Here is an 11,642-nt window from a genome sequence, read left to right on the forward strand (position 1 = left end):
ACTCACTGCAACCTCTGCCTCCCAGATTCAAGCAATTCTCCTGCCTCAGACTCTTGAGTAGCTAGGATTATAGACACATGCCACCACACCCAGCTAATTTTTGTATTTTTAGTAGAGATGGGATTTTACCATGTTGGTCAGGCTTGTCTCGAACTTCTGACCTCGTGATCCACCCCGCCTCAGCCTCCCAAAGTGCTGGGATTACAGGCGTGAGCCACTGCGCCCTGCCTTAAAAACTTTTTTTTTTTTTTTTTTTTTTTTTTTTTTTTTTTTTTTTTTTTTGAGACGGAGTCTGCTCTGCCACCCAGGCTGGAGTGCAGTGGCCGGCTCTCAGCTCACTGCAAGCTCCGCCTCCCGGGTTCACACCATTCTCCTGTCTCAGCCTCCCGAGTAGCTGGGACTACAGGCGCCCGCCTCGTCGCCCGGCTAGTTTTTTGTATTTTTTAGTAGAGACGGGGTTTCACCGTATTAGCCAGGATGGTCTCGATCTCCTGACCTCGTGATCCGCCCGTCTCGGCCTCCCAAAGTGCTGGGATTACAGGCTTGAGCCACCGCGCCCGGCAAAACTTTTTTATAGAGATGAGGATCTCACTGTGTTGTCCAGGCTGGTCTCAAACTCCTGGTCTCAAGAAATTCCTGCCTCAGCCTCCCAAAGCACTGGGATTACAGGTGTCAGCCACCGCACCCAGCCTGAATTACCTTCGTAAAATGCCATCTCTTTTTCTTTTTTTTTTTTTTTTTTTTTTTTTTTTTTTTGAGACGGAGTCTTGCTCTGTCGCCGGGGCTGGAGTGCAGTGGCCGGATCTCAGCTCACTGCAAGCTCCGCCTCCGGGTTCACGCCATTCTCCTGCCTCAGCCTCCCGAGTAGCTGGGACTACAGACGCCCGCCACCTCGCCCGGCTAGTTTTTTTTGTATTTTTTAGTAGAGACGGGGTTTCACAGTGTTCGCCAGGATGGTCTCGATCTCCTGACCTTGTGATCCGCCCGCCTCGGCCTCCCAAAGTGCTGGGATTACAGGCTTGAGCCACCGCGCCCGGCCCGCCATCTCTTTTTCTAAGAGTGAACCCATCTCCTTCTCTTTGCTAAACCGTATCTGCTCCCCATAATTCCATCAAGGAATGTTCTCATGGGACTGAACACACTGTAGTGGAGAAAGGACTTCCCAGAGAATGCTTCTCCACTCATTTGTCCAAAACAGTCAGACATGCTTCTTGCTAGCTGCTCTAAGAAAAATAGAAAGTGTGTGCTTCAGGGACAGTACTGACTAGGGGCTCCAAGTAGTGTGGGTGGGATTTGAACTGGTGAGGAGGAAGGCTGAATGCTAGGAGGAGGAGGAAGGAATTGGTGCAGGCCTAAGTAAACACAAGCAAAAGGAGAGGACAGGGGAACTGTAGGGACTAGGACCCTTGTGAAGTCAAAGTCAGCTCTTGTATGGCAGGCCTTGATGCAGGCCCAGATGCCTGGAGAAGCAGCTTTTTCTGGATACACTGAAGGCCGCAGAATGTTCCTGGAAAGAGACTCATATAGACCAGGCCTAGCACAGTCTATGGCCACTGATTTTCAAACCAGCAATGGGCATCTCCCCGCCCCACCCGGCTCCCAGAGAGTCTGATCAGTAGGTGTGAGGCCCAGAAACCTGCACCTTAAAGCCGCCAGGTGATTCCGATGCAGGTGGTCTATGGACCATGCTTTGAGAAATACTGGTAGAAGCATTTAATATGTGTTAGAGACATAGATGTGTATATGAGGATGGCTGCAGGACAGACTGAGGTCTCCAAGTGGCTTGCTTAAGGAACGGAGTCCCATCTCTGACCTGTACAAGCTGAGAGGGAGAGTTCAGCTGCTCAGGGCAATCAAGAGGGCCTTAAGAGTCTGTGTTGGGGAGGAGATGGGGGAAGAATCCCAGTCCGCCCAGCCTTGGAGAAGGAGACTTGCGAGAAAGAATATAGATTTCTATTTAGAGAATTTCGGTTAAACTTTGCTGTGTAATGTGCAATACACCCTCGCATCTGTACCCCCATTATGTTTCTTGCCAGTGTTTTGAGTATTGGGCTTTTGTGATGGGGAATGTGATGAAGTACTGAGTCTGACCCTAGTTAGGCATGAAAGTTTTCCAAAGGGAGACTTCACGCTTCCACATTCAGGCCACACTTATAGGCCTGTTATACCCACTAATAAGATGCTGTGCTAGGCACAAGCCTACCTTTACTGAGTTTGTCTCTAGTAGGAGGATACAATAAATAATTATCAGAAATGCCATAAGAGGCCTGGGGTGGTGGCTTATGCCTGCAATCCCAGCACTTTGGGAGGCTGAGGCGGGTGGATCACATGAGGTCAGGAGTTCAAGACCAGCCTGGCCAATATGGTGAAACCCCATCTCTACAGACAAAAAAAATAATAATAATAACTGGACGTGGTGGTGGGTACCTATAATCCCAGCTGTTCAGGAGGCTGAGGCAGGAGAATCGCTTGAACCTGGGAGGTGGAGGTTGCAATGAGCCAAGATCGTACCACTACACTCCAGCCTGGGTGACAAGAGCGAAACTTCATCTCAAAAAAAGAAAAAAAAAAATATCGGGTGCGGTGGCTCACACCTGTAATCCCAACACTTTGGGAGGCTGAGGTGGGCGGATCACGAGGTCAGGAGTTTGAGACCAGCCTGGTCAACACAATGAAACCCCGTCTCTACTAAAAATACAAAAAATTAGCTGGGCATGGTGGCGGGTGCCTGTAATCCCAGCTACTCGGGAGGCTGAGACAGGAGAGTAGCTTGAACCCAGGAGGCGGAGGTTACAGTGAGCTGAGATCGTGCCACTGTACTCCAGCCTGGGTGACAGAACTAGACTCCTTCTCAAAAAAAAAAAAAAAGAAAGAAAGAAGGGAAAAAAAAATGCCATAAGAGAAATACCAGGAGGCCGGGCATGGTGGCTCAAGCCTGTAATCCCGGCACTTTGGGAGGCCGAGACGGGCAGATCGCGAGGTCAGGAGATCGAGACTATCCTGGCTAACATGGTGAAACCCCGTCTCTACTAAAAAATACAAAAAAAAAAAAACTAGCCAGGCGAGATGGCGGGTCCCTGTAGTCCCAGCTACTCAGGAGGCTGAGGCAGGAGAATGGCGTGAACCCGGGAGGCGGAGCTTGCAGTGAGCTGAGATCCGGCCACTGCACTCCAGCCTGGGCGACAGAGCAAGACTCCGTCTCAAAAAAAAAAAAAAAAAAAAAAAAAATACCAGGTAGAAATTTAAAGGAAGAGGAGACTATGCTCAAGACAAAATCGGAAAATCCTTTTCTCTTCTCCAGATCCATCAACCCTCAGCTCACAAAACATGTTCAAATCACCTTAAAAAATAAATTTCTAAAAATAAGATTTCTCTTCAATCTTGCATGGCCTTCAGCTTCTGCCCTAGCCCTTCTCTTTCTCTGCAGATCCAAACTTGGAATTGTCTTCACTCACGCTTCCCACTCCTCTCATCCACTCCTCAAAACACTGCCATCTGGCTCTGGCTCCCACCCCTCGGTCGGGTGCCTTCGAGTCCTTGCTTTCTCTGCTGCATCTGATTCTTCTAATGTCTGCTGGGTTTCTCTTCTCCTTGCATTCTTGGAGCCCCTCTTCTGGGTGTTCTGCTCCTTCCTCATCTGTAGGCTCTTCATTTTCTTCTAGCTGCCTCGTCCCAAAAATGTCTTAGATTTTCTTTTTTAGTTGTAGTGTATTGAGAACATGCTATGTGCCAATTCTTTAGGCATTATACATTTACTCCACACACATTTACTGAGCACTTTTTATACTCCAGACACTGTTCTAAGTGATGGAGATAACTTACTAGACAAGATGAGTGAGGGCCCTATTTTCCCATTAGATTTTCTTGTTTCTTTGTTTTGAGATGGAGTTTCGCTCTTGTTGTCCAGGCTGGAGTGCAGTGGCGTGGTCTCAGCTTGCTGCAACCTCCACCTCCCAGGTTCAAGCAATCCTCCTGCCTCAGCCTCCCAAGTAGCAGGGATTACAGGCACCCGCCACCACACCTGGCTAATTTTTGTATTTTTAGTAGGGACGGGGTTTCACCGTGTTGGCCAGGCTGGTCTTGAACTCCTGACCTCCTGATCCATCCACCTCAGCTTCCCAAAGTGCTGGAATTACAGGCATGAGCCGCCGTGCCCAGCCAATCTCCCATTAGATTTTAATGGGAGGAGACAGAAGGCAAATAATTTCAGATAGTGATCAGTGTTCTGAAGAAAACAAGACAGTACAATGACAGCATCAGTCTGGAATGATGGGGTGTAGAAACTGAAAGAAGTCAAGGCCAGGCATGGGTGGCTCACAACTGTAATTTCAACACTTTGGGAGGCCAAGGGGGAGGATCACTTGAGGCCAGAAGTTTGAAACCAGCCTGGGCAACATAGCAAGACCCTGTCTCTATTTTTTGGAAAAAAAAAAAAAACAATGAAAGAAGTCGACATTCAGCAATTGACTTCCAAACCAGAATTTTTTAGTCTGCAGCAAACCAAAAGTCTGGAAAGCCAGGCTTTACTCCAAAAGAAAAGAGTGTTTAAATCCCTTAAACTGACATCAACAGGACAAGAACCAGGTGTACGCTACTTGATTACCTGTTGAATACAGAGAACTCAGGCTACAACGTGAGGGAAATCGTTATAGGAGAAGGTGAAAGCCCTCCCCTTGCAGCCTAGTGTATGATGGAGAAGAGAAATGAGGAAAAAGTCGGGCAAAGAGGTCAGGTGTCCTTGCTTTCCTTCACTCCCAGTCACACATGAGAAGAGTGGCTGGACACATCCACCCAGGGTGTGGGCATCCCCTGTCTCCATTCTCCCTGCCCCACTTGCCCCACTGCCCCACAGCCCAGTAGACCCTAGAACATTGACCTCACTTCATAAACATCTTGTTCGTGTCCTCACCATCCCCATGGCCCCCACCTCAGCTCCTGTAACCATCTCAGGACTGCAGCACTGGCCTCCCTTCCTGACTTATTCTCCACGGCACAGCCAGAAAGAACATACTAAGGTGCAATCTGATCACCAGCCCCGCTAGTTACAATACTGTCCTGTGCCTGTGGGACAGTACTTTAAGCCTGTATTGTCCAGTTTATTTTTAGAACTTCTTGCTAATGACCTGGTAATTGTTTCACAGCTTTCAAAACACACTATTTAAATGGTCCTCAAAGTGACATAATCGGGCTTAGCAATTCTATTTGGTGATTTTGTTTGATCTGTAAGTAAGCAGCTTCAGCTGTAGCTTTGAATAAACTGAGGGGTGGAGTTGAGTGAGAATCAGGGATTTGGCGAAGATATTTGGTTCCCAGGGCACTTCCGCAAACTCACAGGGAGGCCGCAGGATTTTTTTAATTTTCAAAGAAAAGACAGTGGCACTGAACATCTGTCCTATTAACTCTTAACTATTAGCTCAAGATTGTTAAGTTTCAAATTAGGCCATGCTGCATTCTCTTTGATGAAATATCTGTGGGAAGCTGAGCTTGCGGAGGTTTGGGTGATAAGAAGCAAGAACCCAGAGAAAATCAACGTGAATAGGAGATGAGGATGGTGGCGTCCAATCGGATTCCAAGGTACGAAAAGCTGTGCAGTGACTAATAGGCACACACACTCCATTAGTAAGTCATTCATTTTAATTAAAAATGAAATTAGGCCAGACATGGTGGCTCACACCTGTAATCCCCACACTTTGGGAGGTGGGTGGATCACTTGAGGCCAGGAGTTCAAGACCAGCCTGGCACAGTGAAACCCCGTCTCTACCAAAAAATACAAAAATTAGCTGGGTGTGGTAGCATGTGCCTCTAGTCCCAGCTACTTGGGAGGCTGAGGCAGGAGAATCGATTGAACCCAGGAGGTGGAGGTTACAGTTAGCTGAGATCACGCCACTGCACTTTAGCCTGAGCAACAGAGTGAGCACGTCTCAAAAAAAAAAAAAAAGAAAAGAAAATATTTTCTCAATTTATGTGGCTTTTTTTCTCCAAAATAATATGACAAGGCCAGGCGCAGTGGCTCAAGCCTGTAATCCAGCACTTTGGGAGGCCGAGACGGGCAGATCACAAGGTCAGGAGATCGAGACCAGCCTGACTAACACAGTGAAACCCCGTCTCTAGTAAAAAAAAATACAAAAAACTAGCTGGGCGAGGTGGCGGGCGCCTGTAGTCCCAGCAACTCGGGAGGCTGAGGCAGGAGAATGGCATAAACCCGGGAGGCAGAGCTTGCAGTGAGCTGAGATCCGGCCGCTGCACTCCAGCCTGGGCCACAGAGCGAGACTCCATCTCAATCAATCAATCAATCAATCAATCAATAATATGACAAGCTACCAAATTAAAGCAGAAATGCTTCATAAGTTGTCTGAACCTAACTAACTAAAGAGGAGTTCATTTATTTTGGCCTAAGTGCACTAATAAAAGTTACTGAACCACTAAGATTGCTGTGAACAGAGAAAGTTTGGGGACCTCTGTTAAGCTCTTAGTTTAAAGACATATTTGTCTTGAAGGACCAGGCACCATGGCTTACACCTGCAATCCCAGCACTTTGAGGGGCCGAGGCAGGAGGATTGCTTGAGCCCAAGAATACAAGTCTAGCCTGGGGAACAAAGCAAGATTCCCGTCTCTGCAAAACAAAAATTTTTTTTCATTAGCTGAGTGTGGTGACACACACCTGTGGTCCCAGCTACTTGGGAAGCTGAGGCAGGAGGATTACTTGAACTCAGGAAGTTGAAGCTGCAGTGAGCCATGTTCATGCCACTGCACACCAGGCTAGGCAACAGAGTGAGATTCCTGTCTCAAAAAAATCAAATGTCTTTCAGAGGGTTAAAAACATAATCAGCTGGGCACGGTGGCTCCCTGCTGTAATCCCAGCACTTTGGGAGGCGGAGGCAGGGGACTGTTTGAGGTCAGGAGTTCAAGATGAGCCTGGGCAACATGGTGAAACGCCATCTCTACGAAAAATACAAAACTTAGCTGGGCGTGGTGGTGCGCACCTATAGTCCCAGCTACTCAGGAGTCTGAGGTGGGAGCATCGCTTGAGCCTGGGAGGCAGAGGTTGTGGTGAGCCGAGATCATGCCACTGCACCCCAGCCTGGGTGACAGAGTGAAACCCTGTCTCAAGAAAGGAACACACTCATCACCATCACTGGCAGCTGTAGCAACAAGTGGGCATTAACCACCCACTTCTGAGCTCTGAAGCAGCTCTTGGTTCAATGGAATGCTTTTGAATTCTTGCACTTATTAAAGGAAATGCATTCAATGGAAAAGGCATCTACTCAGATATCTTAGAAAGACTTCTTAAGTGAACTGACTTGCTCAAATCATCCCCCAAATAATTCTTCTGTTATAAGAGGATAAGCAAAGTTATTGTCACTTGAATGCTTTATATATATTAATTATTTCATTTGGAGCTAAATTATGCGCATTTGAGATAAAATATGCTATCTGAATATTTTATGGGTCACAAGGTGCCCTGGCATAATCAAATGGAGATGATTGGTCTACTTGTTTACAGAACTTAAAATTACACTTTATTGTTTTATGTTATTAAAGAGGTCAATCATGATCATTTCTTTTCTTTATGATACATTGTTGGCCATGCGTATTGTTACTTGAGGTCTAGCTCTTAGTCAGGATTAGAATCCAAATAATCTCTACTGGCAAGTATATACCAACTTTTAATTGGCTTATATTCAGCAACAATATTCTTTAACAGATATTGAAAATTTTGAATAACTAATATTCATTTGGTAAAATTAGGCTGATTATAACCAGTTTTTCTTGGAGGATTCCAAGAAAGTAACAGCAGACTTACTTAAAAGTAGACATTTTCGGCCGGCTGCAGTGGCTCATACCTGTAATACGAGCACTTTGGGAGACTGAGGCAGGCGGATCACAAGGTCAGGAGTTCAAGACCAGCCTCACCAACATGGTCAAACCCCGTCTCTACTAAAAATACAAAAACTAGCAGGGCGTGGTTGCGCACACCTGTAATCCCAGTTACTCAGGAGGCTGAGGCAGGAGAATTGCTTGAACCCAAGAAGGGGAGGCTGAAGTGAGCTGAGACTGTGCCATTGCACTCCAGCCTGGGTGACAGAGCGATACTCCATCTCAAAAAAAAAAAAAAAAAAGTAGACATTTTATGATATCAAAATAGTTTTACAACCAGAGTGATCCTCAAACATTTGTAGGCTACAAGTGATGTTATAGCACCAAATTCGAGAACCTCGGTTGTGGATTCAATGGTGTTTCTGGAGGAGACACACAGTGATATTCTAAGGAACCATGCCTCTGCACACAGGCATCTCCTTGGCCTCCTACCCGAGGAGGCAGAAAGCCACTGGGATGGCCACATCAAGAACATGTTATTGCACAAGAGGCTACCAGTAAAAGTTAAGTCGCTGTTTTTGATTTAGCTTTAATTTTTAAAATGTTTTTAAGAGTCAGGGGTTGCACTGTGTTGCCCAGCTAGTCTCAAACTCCTGCACTCAAGCAGTGCCCCCACCTTGGCCTCCCAAAGTGCTGGGATGATAGGCATGAGCCCACCATGCTCAACCAGTTTGTTATTTTGGTAGGCCCTGGGCAGTCCTACCTCAGTCCCCCACATTCTCCTCCCAGTCCCCCTCCAGTCCCCTCAGGCCCTTCTCTGTATCCCCCTGCTATTGTCTGAATGTTGGTGTCCCCCTAAAAATTCCTATGTCTCCCCAAGAAGACGGTGTTAGGAGGTGGGGCCTTTGGGAGGTGATTGGGCCATGGGGGTGGAGACTTCATGAATGGGATTAGTGCCCTTATAAAAAGAGACCCCAGAGAGCACCCTCCCCCTTTCCACCACGTGAGGACGCCGCAAAGAGGTGTCGTCCATGGAGCACGCTTTTTGTTTTTGTAGACAGCCAGCACCTTTGATCATGGATTTCCCAGCCTCCAGAACTGTGAGAAATACATATTTGCTGGGGTTTTGTTTTGTTTTGTTTTGTTTTGTTTCGTTTTTGAGATGGAGTTTCGCTCATCGCCCAGGCTGGAGTGCAGTGGCGCGATCTCGGCTCACTGCAACCTCAGCCTCCTGGGTTCAAGTGATTCTCCTGCCTCAGCCTCCCGAGTAGCTGGGATTCCAGGCGCCCACCACCATGCCCAACTAATTTTTGTATTTTTAGTAGAGATGGGGGTTTCACCATGTTGGCCAGGCTGGTCTTGAACTCCTGACCTCTGGTGATCTGCCCACCTCAGCCTCCCAAAGTGCTGGAATTACAGGTGTGAGCCACCACGCCCAGCCAATATTTGCTGTTTATAAGCCACCCAGTTGAAGGTATTTTGTTACAGCAGCCTGAGCTCACTGAGTCACCCCTTAGTCCCATCGTGCAGTCCTCCTCACATTCACCCCTCAGACCTCCTCAGTCCCCCACAGACCCCTCAGCTCTTCCAGTGGCTGAGTCCTCTGCTGTATGAGCCTCCTATGCCATAAACAGCTGGAGCTACACCGGTCCCTGTCACATTGTGTCACCTGAGAGCCCTGACCCATTCTGCCTGTAGAAGGGTTGCCAAAATCCCTGTAACCTGCAGTCACTAATCATAATGAACAGTGACACTCGGGGGGCCTGTGTTTGTCCTCATCTGGAGAGGAGCCGAGCTGGTGAGCTCCGTTTCAGACATGAGGAGCCCAAAGTCTCATAGGGCAAGTTTCTTGCCTAAAGCCTCCCTCAAGTAGGATCAGAGCCGGGCCTGTCCTGCTCCCAGCATCTGCAGGACAGGGCTGGGCATGAGAGCTGTGAAGGATGCGCCATCCTCTGGTGCTGCCTGTTCCCTGAGAAGTCCTTGGGTGTGGTGTCATCTGGTCCCTTCTATGCACCACTTTGACCTGGAGAGCAGATGGCCATTTTTTGGCTGGAGTGACCTCGAGAGCACCAGAAAGCAGGAGTGGTGGGTAAGCCTGGTGACCAGCTATGTGACAAGGTCTCAAGCAGCCACATCCCTCAGACAGCAGCATCTTTCCTCTGCTTGGAAAGGACCCAAAGAGCAGGGATGAGAGTGTAGCTCCTCAGAGGCTGGTGATCGGCACCCAAAGACACAGGCATTCTATGTTGGCATCCACTGAAGGACCCACGTGGTCTTTGGGGCATCGTGTGGCACTAGCTGCCAGACCGTGAGGTCACTCATTTCTAAATTGTCTCTCTCTCTCCTGATCCAAGCCCTACTCCTGTCAGCCTTGAAGGGCCCATCCCCTCCCTGTGTAGTCAGCAGGGCCCTTTCTCACTGTCCTCTCCCACTGTGGTCATGTCTCTGAACTTTGGTCCATGATACATAAAAACACATTAGCCCTTTTCTACTCTTGAGAGCTTGGTTTCTCATCTCGCTATGAGTAAAGAGAGTCTCCTTTGAAACTCAAGCTGAGCAGTGTCTTCTTGGCCCAGGCTGCATCCTTCCCTCAGAGAATGAGACTGAAGCTCCCTGCCTTGCCCTAGTGGTAGAAGAACTATGAGGGGAAGTGAGAGAAGTACTCAGGGGCAATAACAAGGGGAATATTGACATGTGGTTCCACTACCGCTGGGTGCAGTCATACTCCAGGTCCACCTGCCCAGGAGCAGGCCCAGGTCACCCTGATTCCGTTTGGAATTGTATTGAAATTCCTCAAATACTCACTGACTGGATGTGGAAGACATCAGTTGCTTTCTCCTGCCCAGCCTCCCTCCTATTCATAACATTGACTTTTCATAATGGAAGACCTCCTAATGGAAGGTCTCCTACCCCATTCTCACCCTCTGTCCAAGTGCTTCTGTGGGACTGACTTGGGGGTGGGGCCACGTGACCAGATCTGACCAGTGAGAGCCGTCTGCAGGACTTAGGCTGGAGCCATGGGGAAAAAGACTGGTTCCCTTTCAGAGATGCTGGGTCCCAGCAGGCCCCATGAGGAGGGCCTGCAGAGCACAGCCCAATCCCAGCTGAACTAGGAGTCGGGGCAAGGGGCTGCTGGCTTCCCACAGGGCTCATGATGTCTGTCACACTGCTTTCTCAAGAGTTTCATTAGAAGACCAACTGTCCTGTTAACATATTACCTTTTCAGCCCTCCCACTCCCACCAGCAAGCTAGGTGAAGAAGCTGCGAACAGTAGTCACCATGTTCACTAGTATTATAGCTGTGAAACGGCCAGAAAACAAAACCAATGCCAAAGAAAACAACTGACACGGCGGGAGGGAGACAGGTTCCTGATGACATGGTTTGAGCACCTGAATCCTGCTGTACCTGAAGCCACGCTGTCTCAGGACATCCTAGCAACAACAAACTTCCTTTTGTGAGTTAGGTTCCATCATTTGCAACTGAAAGAGACCTAATGGATGTGCAGATTGCTGTTTTGCCTTTTTTTCTTTGTTTTCTTTCTTTCTTTTTATTGATTGTTAATTTATTTCCCTGCTGAAGTCTGTGTGTGGAAAATTTACTAAAGAACCTTAAAGAAAAAAAATAATTCTACCACCGAGAGGTGACATTTTGGTGAACTTCATTCTTAACTTTTTTTTTTTCTTGATCATTAGATTATACTGTAGACACAATTCTGTATCAACTTTTTTTCTCTTGACATTTTAAAACAAGCTCTTCTCTACATTATTCAAAACTACTTGTAGTTCTGGAGGGAAGGGCACATGCTTCACATTAACAGTTAACAG

The sequence above is a fragment of the Trachypithecus francoisi genome, unplaced genomic scaffold (assembly GCF_009764315.1).
Source record: "Trachypithecus francoisi isolate TF-2019V2 unplaced genomic scaffold, Tfra_2.0 Lachesis_group13, whole genome shotgun sequence".
Lineage (NCBI taxonomy): Eukaryota > Metazoa > Chordata > Mammalia > Primates > Cercopithecidae > Trachypithecus > Trachypithecus francoisi.